The sequence below is a fragment of the Leptodactylus fuscus genome, chromosome 7, assembly GCF_031893055.1.
Source record: "Leptodactylus fuscus isolate aLepFus1 chromosome 7, aLepFus1.hap2, whole genome shotgun sequence".
NCBI classification, from domain to species: Eukaryota; Metazoa; Chordata; class Amphibia; order Anura; family Leptodactylidae; genus Leptodactylus; species Leptodactylus fuscus.
The window spans coordinates 22,333,484-22,351,722 of NC_134271.1; positions in this window are offsets into that span (position 1 = coordinate 22,333,484).

The window sequence follows — 18,239 nt, forward strand, 5'->3', positions numbered from 1 at the left end:
ATATATGTCAAAAGCCAATTTTTCTCTAATTTTCTATAATTTTGTTGAATATAATACTTACTTCTCAGAATTGGAGCAGTTGTTGGAGCAATGAAGGTGAGCTTTGAAGATTTTTCATTGCCTGAATTAGATGAGAAATAAGTATAAGTATCGGTAATGTCAAGGATAAGGGTGCTGCCACCGTATTCTGAATGTGGTCCTAGCCCACTGAGTTTTAGGGTCATTACTAGAGATGAGCGAACAGTAAAATGTTCGAGGTTCGATATTCGTTTCGAGTAGCCCCTCAATATTCAACTACTCAAATCGAATATCGAACCCTATTATAGTCTATGGGGGGGGAAATGCTCGTTTCAGGGGTAGGCAACGTTTGATCAAATTATACTTACCAAGTCCACGAGTGAGGGTCGGGCTGGACCCTCCGAGCAGTCTTCTCCTTGCAGCGTCCCCGCGGCGTCTTCCGGCTCTGAATTCACTTTGCCAGGCATCGGGCCTGGGCAGAGCTGACTGCGCATGCCCGCACTACAAGCGGACATGCGCAGTCGGCTCTGCCCAGGCCCGATGCCTGACGGAGTGAATGAAGAGCCGGAAGACGCTGCGGGGAAGCTGCACAGAGAAGACTTCTAGGAGAAGAACCAGCGTTGATTGGCCGACTGTATAGCATTCGGACAATCAATGCTGGTTCTGCATCAAACTTTTACATGCGAATAGTGAGTGGTACTCGATCGAGTACGAGTATTTCGGATACCGTAGTATTTGATCGAATACCTACTCGATCGAGTACTACTCGCTCATCTCTAGTCATTACCGAACGAGTGGAAACAGCAAAACTGCATGGTCGGTAATAAGAAATAGGCTGGACTTTATCTGTGTTTCACTTATAAGTAAAAGCAACAACAGCCCTAGCACTGAATACAACTATACTGCTACTAGGACACTATAGGGATGAACCCTTATAATAGGATAAAGTTAATGCACAGTTCTTCTATAACTAATGCATAGAATGACTTTTTTGTATATTATATAAAAATTCCAAATATATTTTTCAAGTATTGAAGATAATGTCGTTCTTCTAGGATTGCGGTAGAGACTTAGAGTGTTGTTGGTCAAGGGCTAGGCTCGGATTGGCTCATAGGTGAACAGCATTTTGACCAATGTCAGACTTGCAATCTTCTGGGTCCTCATTGTCATGGTGAACATAGGCTTAATGAGCTGGTAACTTACTCTGATCATAGCTGTTCCTCTGATGGTAGTACCATGTCTTGTCTGCCTTACTGGAGCTCTGTTCTTTGGAGGGCTGGTCGACATTGGCAGGCGAAGGTTCACCGCTGTGTCCCTCATCTGTGGGAAGAACACCTGATCAGGATGGCACCTTTGCTAATATATTTCCCATAGATATAAGATTGTTGAGTACTTGCAGTACTGCGCTCTCTTCACTGCATGCCAAGCATAGTGTCATACATTGTGTGCCAGTCATGCTTGGTTTTGAAGCATGGCCATGTAACCAATTGATGCGACTGGCCTGAGAAGATGAAGCAAAGCTCTGGGGCGAGCATGGAGTCAGCCCCTACTGATCTGATATTGATGGCTTATGCTAAGAATAGATCAATAATATCATAAAATATAAAATGGCTGCTTTCTTCAGGAAACAGTATCCTCCTATCTATGGCCCATTTGTCAGACACTGCCCATGAGCAGGATAGGTGACATTTTTTTGAAGAAAGCAGACTTTTCCATAATATCATACCCTTTAATGTCTTAATAACCTAACAATCGGTTATATAAATCAAATTTACAAACCAGACGAATGTTGATCCAGATCAAGTCCTGCATAATCCCGGTTATACTGATTGAATCGTTCATCTGGTAAGAAAGAACACAATGTTACAACTATTATATTCCTGTATTATTAGCCAATTCTAGAGATCTAGATTTAATGCAAACATTGGAAGCCAAGTTCACCTCCCAAGAATCATGGCTGAAATGTATACTGCTTGTAATTCTCAATATCTGCTATTATTCTGTATACACGGACAGTGCATAGTACAATGACCAGTATACAAGTCCCAATATCTACACTTATTCTGTATATATATGGACACTGCATAGTACAATTGCTCTAGTGCTGTATGTTGGGTTTAATTCTCAATATCTCTTCTTAATCGGAGGAGGAAATATATTATGTGTTTTTCACTTTTCGCCTCAGGCAGCAGAAAAGCTAGGTATATAGCCTAAAAAAATTGCTGTATGGCTTCTTTCGGCTCAAAACTGCATGACTGTTGCCCACTAAATGATGATTAGCTTCTTAATAAAACAATTCTACTAGCCATATTAATAGACATATATCATTGACTCACCAGAGTTGCTTTGTCCTTGTCCATTTGATCGGTATGAAGAATCTGCGCCTATGATATTAGAACAGATATAGTAATTATTTGCCTGGATAAGATCCATGTACTTGAGTATTGGCAGTATTTCCATCTACCATTTGGATGTCAACATATCACATAACACTGTATCATGATGTTGTAATGTACAGTAGTCCTTTTATTTTCCAGTGTTAAGAATATGTGATAATATGAGGTTGAAATATTCTTGAAATATGGTGTACACAGAGACATTTAGTATATGAGGAGCCCTGTCACAGATTTTGGATCAAAACCCGATAGCTTCAAACAATAGCTCTGATGTTATGTGTCATTGGGGTTGAGCGATCGGGATCTGAAAAGATCGAATCTGGATCGGTGATTGAGCAAATTTCACGATCGGGATCGGCTGGAAAATGATTGGAAATCGGATTTTGAAATCTCAAGATCGGCTCAACCCTAAAAGTGACTTTTCCCGTAGAGAAGCATTGACTAGGGTTGAGCAATCGGGATTGGAAAAGATCTGATTCCGATCGGCGATCGAGCAAATTTCACGATCGGGATCAGCTGGAAAATGATCGGAAATCGGATTTTAAGATCGATCCAGAAATCTCGAGATCGGCTCAAGCCCATATGTCATTCATAAGCGAGAACTGTGAGGAATTATATATTTTGTGCTATTTCTATAAAATATTATATATTTTGTAAATGAATTGTAACCCAGAATAACGGATTATAATCTCGCTTGTACTTGATGCTGTTGGAAATAAATTCCATTTCATTTGTATTATTTTTTTTCCTACTAAAAATACTATTGAGGTTTTTTTATAAGTATAAATAATTGTAATAAAATAATAAAATAACCTTGTAATAAATATGCTGTATATTTGTATAAATTAAATCTATGTGACTTGAAACCAGTAATGGACAAATCTTGTTATGTCCAACTTTTTTTTAGTATTGCTCGAGGTTGCCTTGCATGACGTTTCCAGTGTTGAGCTATATACCACCACACAATGTTTGGTTATTGACTTTACACGGTCAGTGATATGTTTCCATGTTTATGGACTATGCCGTCTGTACATTAGGTTCGGGTCTGTGTACCGTACAGTCACGTGCTGAGCGATTCGCTCAATTTCCTTCCTGTTTGTACAGGTGGATAAAGCTTCTAATCCCTCGGTATTGTCTGGAGCGAGTATTTACCCGAGAACTAGCTAAACTGTTCTATCCATATATTGACTTTAGGCTCAGAACTGCACGGCTGTTGCCCCTCTAAATAATAACTGAGCAGAACAGCAAATGGAAGAAATATTTGATGGCAATGCAAAGATGTCAGCAGTTTAGATGAATAATATAGTTTCTCCAGTAGGATTCTTCGTATACTTTTACCATTGTCTGGCCGGCTTTGCCTTGTACTCGCCCACATTGACTTTATATCTTTTTACTGATGTAGGGTCCATGTAGTTAATATTGTAACATTATTAGTGCCTACCATGTACATATATATCATCTCTTCTCATACAGTATATAAACATTTTCCCTTATTCCTATAGTACCGGTGCTGTAACCATATAATATACAGGTTGAAATATTCTAATAAATTGACTTTTACATTGACTTCAAGCTCGGAATAGTAAGGCTATTGCCAGCTAACTTAGCCATGCAGCAAATGGAAGGAAATAATTGATGTTACTGCAAATGAGCTGAATGAAAATGAATGAGCCTGATACATAACCAGAATTGAAGTTACTATATCTGGACCAGTGACTGCTGTGAACGACAAGGGAATGGTGCTATGGACGTGCTTACTCCCAATCGTACTTACATTTAGCATAGGAAGGGAGGTGATTGCATGACAATACCTATATATAGAAGACAGGAGTCATCAGCCATCTGGGTGCACTCATCATTGTGGAAGGCACGATGGATCAACACAAGTATGCATCTATCCTTGCGGATCATGTTCACCCCTACATGTGAATTGTTTTTCCTCAGGATGATGGCATCTACCAGCAGGACAATGCGACGTGTCATAAAGCTCGCAGTGTACGTGCATAGTTCGAGGAGCACCAGGATGAGTTTACCGTACTCCCTTGGCCAGCAAATTCTCCGGACTTGTACCCAATTGAGAAACTGTGGGACGACCTTGATCGGGTTGTTCGCACCATGGATGCGTAACCTAGCGCAGCTGAACACTGAACATCATCACAACATCCCCTCTCTTCCTGCACGTCTCGCAGCAGTCTACTCTGCCAAAGGTGGTTGTTCTGGATTTTGATCACATTAATGTGACTGTACTGTATATATGCCTATACAATTACATACTTCAGAGAACTCCATATGTGCCACGGACCGCTCTATGCGTATGCCTTCACTGTATACGGCAAATGTAGTGCGAATAGGAGAAAATATGATTCTCTTGGCACATTGTATTGTATATGGGTGACCTTGATACAGATGCAAATATAAGGTAACATTTCACTACTGTCATGTACTGAAAGAAAGGGAAACATATTCCAATCACATACGCAAAAGAAGTAAGCTTAGCTACTTACCTTGTGCCTGAATGAAGACATTTATAAGGAGAAGGGCACATACCCAAATGCCCTTGGAGGTACCCATGTTTTCTTCAGCTCAAGGCTTGAGCTGAATGTCCAGAGCTGGCACTGTTCCTGCACTCCAGATGGGCTACTTATAGTGCAAAAGTCCTCCCTCTAGTTACGTGGTAGGGGCAGAACCAAATAACTGGAATTGGCTATTGACGTCAAATGCTAAGCTGTTTTCTGTAGATCCAGGATGTTTGTGTTCTGGTAGTTGAATGAAAAATATATTTTGCTAAATCATTCTTACAAGTGATGAGGAATTGATGGAAGAAAATCTGAAAAACTTGATAAATACGTAGTTTACTTGGTAAATACATAGTTTACGCAAACTATGGTAATAGATGTAGAACAAATGGATGTTTGGAATAGGATTTCTTAAAGCTTAATTTTCCATAGATTGTGCCCAATATACTTAGAATATATTTGAGTACATGTATGGATCTTATTTTTTATATTTTTTCAAAGACACTTGCATTAGGTAATGTAGATGTGTGTGAACTCCTCACATTATAGTATATAAAGTACAAGGGATTACCTAGGTAAGTTGCCATTGTGATTCAGTTGCAAAATAAAAATCAATGTTATATGCAAAGTTACATGAATGTGAAAACAATTGAAGACTATTGTGTAAACTTTTTACAATGTTCCAGGGGAATGATTTTGGTTTTATACTAGCTTTGGGCTAATCCATACAATTTACATGTACTGGGCCTTAAGGATCAGGATTGTTCTGTTTTCTAACATAACTTTTCTTTTTCCAAATGCAGGTGCATGGGGACTTGGTTTTTTTGAGGTTAGGAGGTATCTTTCAAGATTCTTTGAATACTTTACTTCTATTAGTTTCCAAGAGTAGAGTAGACCATGTAGTAGGTAATAATATGATACCAAACCTGTGTGTCTGTATATATATATATATATATATATATATATATATATATATATATATATATATATATATATAGTGTTGGCCAAAAGTATTGGCACCCCTGCAATTCTGTCAGATAATACTCAGTTTCTTCCAGAAAATGATTGCAAGCACAAACTCTTTGGTAATATCTTAATTTATTTTGCTTGCAATGAAAAAAACACAAAAGAGAATGAAAAAAAAGTCAAACCATTGATCATTTTACACAAAACTCCAAAAATGGGCTGGACAAAAGTATTGGCCCCCTCAGCCTAATACTTGGTAGCACAACCTTTAGACACAATAACTGCGCACAACCACTTCCGGTAACCATCAATGAGTTTCTTACAAGGCTCTGCTGGAATTTTAGACTATTCTTCTTTGGCAAACTGCTCCAGGTCCCTGAGATTTGAAGGGGGCCTTCTCCAAACTGCCATCAAGAGATGTCTCCACAGGTGTTCTATGGGATTCAGGTCTGGACTCATTGCTGGCCACCTTAGAAGTCTCTAGTGCTTTCTCTCAAACCAATTTCTAGTGATTTTTGAAGTGTTTTGGGTCACTGTCCTGCTGGAAGACTCACCTCTGAGGGAGACCCAGCTTTCTCACACTGGACCCTACATTATGCTGCAAAATTTGTTGGTAGTCTTCAGACTTCATAATACCATGCACACGGTCAAGCAGTCCAGTGCCAGAGGTAGCAAAGCAACCCCAAAACATCAGGGAACCTCCACCATGTTTGACTGTAGGGACCGTGTTCTTTTCTTTGAAGACCTCTTTTTTTTCCAGTAAACTCTATGTTGATGCCTTTTCCTACTTTTGTTCATCTGACCAGAGAACATTCTTCCAAAACGTTTTTGGCTTTCTCAGGTGAGTGTTGGAAAACTCCAGCCTGGCTTTTTTATGTCTCTGGGTAAGAAGTGGGGTCTTCCTGGGTCTCCTAACATACAGTCCCTTTTCATTCAGACGCCTATGGATAGTACGGGGTGATACTGTTGTATCCTCGGACTGCAGAGCAGCTTGAACTTGTTTGGATGTTAGTCGAGGTTCTTTATCCACCATCTGCACAATCTTGCGTTGATATCTCTCGTCAATTTTTCTTTTCCGTCCACATCTAGGGAGGTTAGCCACAGTGCCATGGGCTTTAAACTTCTTGATGACACTGCGCACGGTAGACACAGGAACATTCAGGTCTTTGGAGATGGACTTGTAGCCTTGAGATTGCTCATGTTTCCACACAATTTTGCTTCTTAAGTCCTCAGACAGTTCTTTGGTCTTCTTTCTTTTCTCCATGCTCAATGTGGTACACACAAGCACACAGGACAGAGGTTGAGTCAACTTTAATCCATTTCAACTGGCTGCATGTGTGATTTAGTTATTGCCACCACCTGTTAGGTGGCTCAGGTAAGTAACAGGTGCTGTAAATTACACAAATTAGAGAAGCATCACATGATTTTTCAAACAGCGCCAATACTATTATCCACCCCCTTTTTTATGTTTGTTGTGGAATTATATCCAATTTGGCTTTTTGACAATTCTTTTTGTGGTTTTCCATTGAAGACAAATTAAATGAAGATAATAATACCAAAGAATTTGTGATTGCAATCATTTTCTGGAAGAAAATGGGTATTATCTGACAGAATTGCAGGGGTGCCAATACTTTTGGCCAACACTGTATATAACCTAAGATCTGTCTGAACAGATATTCTGTTATTGCTCTGACAACTGTCTGACTACCTTTAGTACACAGACTAAGGAACCAGCACTAAGATAAAGTATAAACCGTTATAAAAAAAAATTTCAATGAAAGAGGTTATATGGGTTCTAACATTGATGGCCATCAATATTGTTTACATACAGTGATATGTGCTGCTCACTCGACTTACAAACTATAGCGGCAATTGTAGGTATTGCAGTACTATCCCATTGACATCGACACCCCCGGAGATCCCATATTGATGGTTTATCCTATGTTTCATACATCAACGGTAGAAACCAGATAATCCCTTTAAAAAGTCTCCCTATGAAGAACAAATTAATATGAATTTTTAGTTTAAAAAATTTATTAAAATTGCGATGAGTGTTTTATAAAAAAGAAACTTGTTCTTAAATATAAATTTCAAAACGCTAAGCAATATACAAATATTTGGTATTGCCACAATTATAACAACTAATTACAGTTAAGATAAAATTATGTTAACATTTTCTAAAGTTTGAAACCAGATAACCCCTATAAAAATTTTCCCTATGCTATTGAACAAATTAAAATGAATTTTTTAAAAGTTGTGTTTAAAAAAAATTATTAAAGTTGCCTTAAACATGATTTTTTTTTATAAACAAAAGAAACTTTTTAAAATCAAAACATTTTTGTTTATTTTTATAATTTTATAAAAAACAGAAACTTGTTTTTAACTATAAATCTCAAAACATTAAGAATATACAAATATGAAATTGTGTTTAAAAAACATTATTAAAGTAGCCTTAAACATGAATTTTTATTAAAAAAATAGAAACTTTTTTTAAACATAAGCCCCATAACATTACGCAGTATAGAAATATTTGATATTGCCATCATTATAACTACTAATAACAATTAATATAAAATTACATGAATATTTTCTAAAGTTTGAAACCAGATAACCCGATTAAAAATTCTCCCTATGGTATAGAACAAATGAAAATGAATTTTTAAAAATGTTATGTTTAAAAAAAATATTAAAGTTACCTTAAACATGAGTGTTTTATAGAAAAAAATAGAAACTTGTTTTTAAATATAAATCTCATTAAGCAATACAGAAATATTTGGTATTGTTATGAATATAAAGTTAGTATAAAATTATGTTAATATTTTCAAAATTTTTAAACCAGATAACTCCTTAAAGATTTTCCCTAATGTATTGAACAAATTAAAATGAAAAATAAAAAACTTTAGAAAAAATAGAATTTTTAATAAAAAAAATTATTAAAATGTTCTAAAGTGGTATATAAAAAAACCCTTTACTTAAATATAAATCTTTAAACATTAAGCAATATACAAATATTAATTTATTATAATACTGATTATAACAACTAATAACAGTTCATATAAAATGTAAAAATTCTCTCTATGGTATTGAACAAATTAAAATAATTTTTTTTTGTTGAAAAATATTATTATAACATGATTTTTTATAAAAAAAATATAAACATTTTTTTTCAACATATGCCCTATAACATTAAGTTATATACAAATATTTTGTATTGCCACGATCTTAATAACTAATAACAGTTTATATAACATTATGTTATTATTTACTTACATTTGAAACCAGATAACCCCTTTAAACATTCCTCCTATGCTATTGAACAAATTAAAATAATTTTTTAAAAGTTGTGTTGAAAAATATTATTAAAGTTGCCTTAAACATGAATTTAAAAAATAAAAAGAAACAATTTTTTAAACATAGCCCCATAACATTAAGCTATATGCAAATATTTTGTATTGCCATGACTGTAACAACTAATAACAGTGAATAGAAAATTATGTTAATATTTACTAAAATTTTAAACCTAGATAAAGTAAATCTTATTCTACAAAAAGCCAAACCCTTATGCTAGCTATGTGAAACAAAAAGTTATGACTGCTGACAATGCAAAAAGGACAAATCAAAACATTATTCTGCTATTCCAGACCAACATTAGCCCTGTTAACAAAAGGTACAATTGATCAATTTTTACGACTGGGGAAGGGGTGGACATAAGGTGGAAAAATTGCAAATCCATCATAGTTTTTAACTTTTATTTATATATGCACCATGTAGTATAAATATATTTATTGTATAGATGTTTGTAATTATTTTATTTTTACTAAACTTTTTCAGTTTTACTGAACATTTTTTTGGATCTCAGTTAGGCACTTGAAGAGCTGCAACCACTTCATTGTCTCTATACACTGTCTACCAATAAGTATTTGGACCCCTGTGGTAGAATAGAAAAACACCATTTATTCTTATCCAATCGTTGGTAGACCCAAGCAGATGCTTCCTTACGGATGGTCTTGATCGACACAATACTCCCAGATGCCTGGTGAAACTCCTGGTGTATGTGAGCCATCGGTTGGGTGCGGTGTCTCTGGCCAGCACTCGTCGGTCTCTATCTCCCAGTTTCGGGGGTCTGCTGACTCAGGGGACATTCCGACAATAACCGTTCACCTTCCACGTTGTAATCACATAGGCCACTGTCGACTTTGGGTAATTCAGTTCGCTTGCTATGTCCCTTAAGGATCGACCATTTCTGTGGTACCCCACAATTACCCCTTTCTCAAAATCGGACAACTCTGCACTTTGTGGCATCTTGTATGCGACTAATGCCAATGCTGTTTCCTATTGAACGGTGGAAGGCGTCACGTACATCATGACCGCAGATATCTTCATTTGCAAATACTTGTTGGTAGACAGTGCATTTTAGCAATTTTCAAAACATACGTTTATATAGACATTTGGGGTTTGTTAGGACTTTACACACCTTTATATATGGTATTATTACAGTCTACTGTGCATGTAAACCTCTGCTTGATATTTTTTTTTCATACTTTGTTTGCCACAAAGATGAACTAAAGTTGTCATGACTGTGAATTGTAAGATTAATACAATCCTTATGTTGTCTGATATCAACAAATGGTAAAGGTTTGAGGAGTAATTTTTGCTTTTAAGTTGTTTATATTCTGTTTCAACCTTTTTTTTACATTGTTACTTTTCCCAAATCTTAAAGACAAATTTTGCCTAGTATTTGGTAAGGTTGTCTAAAGCTTTTTTTTTTAATGAACAGTATATATAGACATGTGGAATGTGTGAACCTTGGATGCTTTAAACTTTTTTTAGATAAGTAATCTGATTGAATGAGATTTGTATTAACAACTGTTATTTTTATTGAAAATTATCCATTTTTCACAGTAGTCTTGAACTTAAGGAGCACCCATATTCCTGGATCCTCCATACATTTAAGTGTAGGGAGGAGTTCATGAGAAAAAAAAGGATGCGACCTAGACTTTGATGGTCCGTTACAATAGACTGTCAAAATAACGATCCTGTGAATTCAAAGGAATTCTATCATTAGAATCTCGTTTTTAGCTAAACCCACATCGGAATGACCTTAAGAAAGGCTATTCTTCCCCTACCGTTAGAAGTCTTCTCCATGCCACCATTCGGTATATATTCCCGGTTTCTTCATTATGGTAATGAGTTTTCTAGCAGTACTGATGGCATCCCCTATGCTGCAAGAAAACTCTCCAGAGCTGCCTTCTTCTTGTTTTCCACCTTCACCTCTTCTCTCCTGTTGAGCAACAGGAAAATGGCTGACTGTGCCCAATGCACATGTCCATTGGCCATTTTCCTTTGGCCGAACGGGAGAGGAAGGGGAAGAATAGCCTTTCTTAAGGCTATTCTGACATAGGTTAGCTAAAAATGAGATTCTAATGATGGAATCCCTTTAATGCTGCTGCGTGATGTCCATTAAAAAACAGACATCACACAGCCATTGTTCACCTGCATGTGAATATAGTTTAATGTAGCAAAACACTCGTGTCAACAAAAGGGTTAAAACAGTACATATATAATATATATGTATGACTTTGCATGTTCAACATGCATACATTTTTCCACAAACAGTAGAAATAACCCGCTTTGGTTTTTTAGGTATATATTGTCATGGCGAAGTTCCATTGTAGTTCCATACGTAAATGGAAATAAACAAAATTAATATATAATATATTAATATATTAATATATATACATATATATATATATTACATAATTTGGCCCAAAAAATCATTCTCAGTGTCTGTAGCCCAGTCTGTAGGTTACTCTTGGGTCAGGGAAGCCAAGATTTATTTATTAGCAATGGCACATTGGAAGCTTTGCTTTGTAGAAAAATTTTAAGGAAATATACTTTGTGGAATAAAATTACAGGTGACAGCATGAAGAGCATAGAAATAAATATGTATATATCTGCAAATCTAATATGTGTTGTGATGTAATCCTTGTGGTGAAAGAATTGTGGTCTCTCATTTATTAAAATTGTTTTATTCAGAAGTATTTTTTATTTCCATAGTAGATAATAGATGTTTAAACCTTCTTTACATGGACTGGATAAAATAATATACTAAGATAAGGTAACATAATCATTTAATAGTCCCACCCTGGGTAAATTCAGTGTGTTACAGCAGCATGGATAATACAGTAATATATTACAAGAAAGACACATACAAGCTCAGAATAGCAGATAGAAAAGATACTAGGAGTCATAGTAACTAAGAAGAAAGAAGACTTCAGGATCATTTAGTTCTCTGTGCGGAGTGATCTTCGCTTAGTCTGATGTTGATTGTACAGCCTGATCACGGTTGGGGAGAAGAATCTCTGATAGCTCCTTCTCACACTTGGGGTGAAGCAGTCGATCACTGACAGTACTGCCCAGTGCTATCACAGTCTAGTACATGCATACATCAATGTCAGAGGTTTATAGAATAGTAGTTTGTCGATATTAAGAAGATTTGCTGAATTTCTCCATGGTGGGACTATAAAAGGATTATTTTTATTTATGTGGAGAAAATGTTACTTCATCTGACACTGGATGATTGATTTGATCTGGATTTAGATGATGTTTGATCTTAATACAGATTTTAGTACAATTGTTCCTATTAGAATAAATATTGCAAACCTAATGTAAAAAAAAAAAAAGCTGTAAATATCCTCAGGTGTTTCCGACAACTTTTTCCCAAAAAAAAATATGTTCTCTTGGATCACAGAAATGTTGCCATTTTTTTATGATAAAAATGGAGACACCCCTTGTCAATTTTCTAAGTTAACACAATTGCCACAATTTTCAAAATTTAGAATTAACCCCTTCCCGACATGCGCCGTAATAGTACGGCGCGTGTCGGGTCTGTAACTATGGCGACCGCCCGGGAGCCGGGCGGCCGTCATAGCCGCCGGGTGTCTACTGCTTTAAGCAGTAGACAACCGGCTCTAATGCCTCCGATCGGTCCCCGGACCGATCGGAGGCATTAACCCCTCCGGCGCTACTGTCAAAGGCGCCGGAGGCGCCATCTTCCCGGCGGCGCATGGGTGCCGCCATTTTGGCAAGGATCGCCGGCTCCTGGAGCATGCTCCAGGGCCAACCCCCCGTTGCCATGACAGCCGGGAGCCTTGTTAAGGGCTCCCAGCCAGTCTGCAAATTCTCTCTTTTGCAGGCTGGTGTATACAGCCTGCAAAAGAGATGATGATTTTTTGCAATGCATTGCAATGCATTAGCATTGTAATGCATTGCATTAGTGATCAGACCCCCTGGGGTTCAATACCCCTAGGGGGTCTAATAAATGCAAAAAAAAAAATAAAAAAAAAAGTAAAAAAAAATATAAAAAAATACAAAAAGTATTAAAAGTTGAAATCACCCCCCTTTCCCTAGAACACATATAAAAGTAGTTAAAAACTGTGAAACATATACATGTTAGGTATCCCCGCGTCCGAAATCGCCCGCTCTACAAATCTATAAAAATATTTTTCCTGTTCGGTAAACGCTGTAGCAGGAAAAATAGTCAAAAGTGCCAAACCGCCGTTTTTTCACTGTTTTAATTCTGATAAAAATTTGAATAAAAAGTGATCAAAGCAATAACATTTCCCGAAAATGGTAGAACTAAAAAGTACACCCGGCCCCGCAAAAAAAGACGCCCTATGCATCCCCGTACACCTATGTATAAAAAAGTTACGGCCGTCGGAATATGGCGACTTTTAGAAAAAAAATTTTTTAACACCGTTTTGGAATTTTTTTTAGGGGTCAAAATGTAAATAAAACCATATAAATTTGGTATCCCTGGAACCGTACCGAAACACAGAATACAGGGGACATGCCATTTTGGCTGCACAGTGAACGCCGTAAAACCAAAGCCCGTAAGAAAGTCGCAGAAATGCATTTTTTCTTCAAATCCACCCCATTCTGAATTTTTTTCCTGCTTCCCAGTACATTATATAGAATAATTAATGGTGGCATCATGAATAAAAAATTGTCCCGCAAAAATTAAGACCTCATATGACTCTGGGAGTGGAGAAATAAAAAAGTTATGGGGTTTAGAAGGAGGGGAGTTAAAAACGAAAAACGAAAATCAAAAAATGCCATCGGCGGGAAGGGGTTAATAATGAATAGAGATGAGCGAGTACTATTCGAAACGGTCCATAGGAATGAATGGAAGCGGCTAGCACTCAGACTTTGCCGGCGGCCGGCTGCTTAACCCCCTGTGTGCCAGCTTCGTCCATTCATTCCTATGGGTGTGTGCTAATCGAAACTGGAGTTTCTAATAGTACTCACTCATCTCTAATAATGAAACATATGATACATATTTGAGCATCTGGTTAATACCAATATCAAACACTCCTAGTGCAGAAATATTTTTTGGTTTCTTGAAATTTCAGCATTTGAGATTTATTTTTAGAAGTGGACTAAAATTTGGGGGCTTTCAAAGCATTACTTTAACTTTATCATTGTATTAGACATACATGGCAAATCCTGTTGATAAGTAATTAATATCTGGTGGAAAGTCTCGTCAATCTATGTCTTGGTTAAAAATGAAATGTGTTTTTGCATCTGACTCTAAGGGTCCGTTCACACGGAGGAAAATGCTGAGGAATTTCAACAAGAAAAAAAAAAACTCCCATTGACTTCAATAACCATGACCATGAATGTAGGACCTTTCTAAAGTCAGAAATTCAGCTATGATTTCCTTATTGTCGCTGGGTTATCTTCTGATACTTGTGGTGTCCCTGCCTGATAACCCAGCGACAATAAGAAAATCATGGCTGGGTTCCTGACAAGTCCCAGACCATAGAAAGCTTCTGCATTTGTGGTCGTATCCATTGGCAATCGATCAAGATAACAGACTATCATCAATAAGATAGTTGGAGAAAATCTTTAAAACTCTGCAGAATTTGTAACTTCTTATATTTGCAAAAATGTTTAACTTAATTATCTACAAATATGGATATGATTATGTTCATGGGAATACCCCTTTAAGGTACACATCATTGACGTCACTTGCAGTTTGCCATGTTACTTCTGATGAAAGATGCTGTTCATGTCCTGATGACAATGAGAAAAGGGAACGTACATGTATGTTTGTTCTATAGCTTGCTTGTTTAAACTTACTGTATCCAGACGTGACCCGTGTGGGCAACAAGTCAATAGTAAAGGGCAAAATCTACTAGCTGTAAAATTTTCACGAAGTGATATCAAAAATAGTAGAAAAGATTGGGATTTTTATACCCTCTTCATAGGCAACTGGTATTATTTTAGAACTGCAACCATACATGCACACATGCTTTTGCCAAAGTGAGTTTTATAAATTACAATTTCCGAGAGGTACTTAGTAGAGATGAGCGAACACTAAAATGTCCGAGGTTCGAAATCCGATTCGAACAGCCGCTCACTGTTCAGCTGTTTGAACGGATTTTGAACCCTATTATAGTCTATGTGGGTAAATGCTCGTTTCAGGGGTAGGCAAAATTCGATACAATTATACTTAACAAGTCCATGAGTGATGGTCGGGCTGGATTCCCCTTGAAGTCTCCTCCCGGCGCTGCGCCCCCGCGGTATCTACTGGCTGGAATTCACTCTGCCTAGGCATTGGGGCCTAGGCAGAGCCGACTGCGCATGCACGGTCAGCTCTGCCCGGCCCGACGCCTGAGCAGAGCCGACTGCGCATGCGAGGGCATGTCCGTGCATGCGCTGTCGGCTCTTCCTAGGCCAGATGCCTAGGCAGAGTGAATTCCAACCGGAAGATGCCGCGGGGATGCTGCACGGAGAAGACTTCTAAAGGTAAGAGAAGAACCAGCGTTGATTGGCAGAATGTATAGCATTCTGCCAATCAACGCTGGTTCTGCATCGAATGAGTACGAGTATTTCGAATACCGTAGTATTCGATCGAACACCTACTCGATCGAACACTACTTGCTCCTCTCTAGTACTTAGATTTAAAAAAAAAAATTAAGAAAAATTAACACAATGTATACAATATAAAATCACATCAATAACAAGTCCATATAGTAAATTGAAACAATGGAGCTTTATTACACTTTAAAATAAAGCACTGTATATACTCGAGTATAAGCCAAATTTTTCAGCACAGTTTTTGTGCTGAAAAAGCCCCCCTCGGCTCGGCTTATACTCAAGTTAGCAAAAAAACCCAAACATATATATATATATATATATATATATATATATATATATATATATTAGGGGCGGGGGTCTATGACCAGCCACAATATCAATGTATAGCTCATTTGCAAATAGAATAAAAATTCATCTAAATATTTTCTCTGCACCAAGATTGTACTTTGACAGAAAATTGGTACATTCACTTTGTCATTAATTTCCACTAAAACAGCATAGAATTGGTTTACAAGGAATTTTGGTGGTGACAGGTTCTGCCTAAAATTTAAAAAAAAATTTTATTCCATAAATTAATAGATCAAATGTTAATTAATATTAAATTTTGTAATATAGGTCATTTAAAGGGTTTTTATCATGAAGGATACTTATCCCCTATCCAACTGCCAGGTTCCCCAGCAATCAGGAGAATGGGGGACCTGTAGCCTCCTGGAGAATGGAGCTCCAGTGCACTTGCATAACCAGCGCTCCAATTGTTTCTACAGAGGTGCGGCCTCTGACGGAGAGTCTTCCTTTTGTTCTCTTCCTCCCATTTCCCTGCAGTGATCACTGTTTCTTAAATATTGTTAACCTCCATACTTTGAAGTCCGTACGCAGAGATAATTTCTAAACCAATGAAATCTATGGAGAGGGGAGTGGAAGGAGCAGAAAAGGAGATATAGAAGGTTAGTAAGGATCTCCTCACATCTGTGTGTTACTTATGAATAGAGATGAGCGAACAGTGTTCTATCGAACTCATGTTCGATCGGATATTAGGCTGTTCGGCATGTTCGAATCGAATCGAACACCGCGTGGTAAAGTGCGCCATTACTCGATTCCCCTCCCACCTTCCCTGGCGCCTTTTTTGCACCAATAACAGCGCAGGGTAGGTGGGACAGGAACTACGACACCGGTGACGTTGAAAAAAGTAGGCAAAACCCATTGGCTGCCGAAAACATGTGACCTCTAATTTAAAAGAACAGCGCCGCCCAGGTTCGCGTCATTCTGAGCTTGCAATTCACCGAGGACGGAGGTTTCCGTCCAGCTAGCTAGGGCTTAGATTCTGGGTAGGCAGGGACAGGCTAGGATAGGAAGGAGAAGACAACCAACAGCTCTTGTAAGAGCTAAATTCCAGGGAGAAGCTTGTCAGTGTAACGTGGCACTGACGGGCTCAATCGCCGCAACCCAGCTTTCCCAGGATCCTGAATGGAATACACTGTCAGTGTATTCCCGTATACCCGATATATACCCCCGATACCCGTTCCAACGGTGTGCCCCCCCACCTTCACCCCAGAAATACCCTGCAAGTCCCCTAGCAATAGGATTGGGGCTATATACACCCACTATTTTTGCTACTGCCATATAGTGCCATTGTCTCACTGGGAATTCAAAGAATATATTGGGCTTACATATAACTTCAATTCCAGGGAGAAGCTTGTCAGTGTAACGTGGCACTGACGGGCTCAATCGCCGCAACCCAGCTTTCCCAGGATCCTGAATGGAACACACTGACAGTGTATTCCCGTATACCCCATATATACACCCCAAATCCCCGTTCCAACGGTGTGCCCCCCCACCTTCACCTCAGAAATACCCTGCAAGTCCCCTAGCAATAGAATTGGGGCTATATACACCCACAATTTTTGCTACTGGTATATAGTGCCATTGTCTGACTGGGAATTCAAAGAATATATTGGGGTGACGTGCACCCACAATTTTTGCTACTGCTATACAGTGCCATTGTCTCACTGGGAATTCAAAGAATATATGGGGGTTATGTGCACCCACAATTTTTAATACTGGTATACAGTGCCATTGTCTGACTGGGAATTCAAAGAATATATGGGGGTTACGTGCACCCACAATTTTTAATACTGCTATACAGTTCCATTGTCTCACTGGGAATTCAAAGAATATATGGGGGTTATGTGCACCCACAATTTTTAATACTGGTATACAGTGCCATTGTCTGACTGGGAATTCAAAGAATATATGGGGGTTACATGCACCCACAATTTTTACTACTGGTATACAGTGCCATTGTCTCACTGGGAATTCAAAGAATATATGGGGGTTATGTGCACCCACAATTTTTACTACTGGTATACAGTGCCATTGTCTGACTGGGAATTCAAAGAATATATGGGGGTTATGTGCACCCACAATTTTTAATACTGGTATATAGTGCCATTGTCTGACTGGG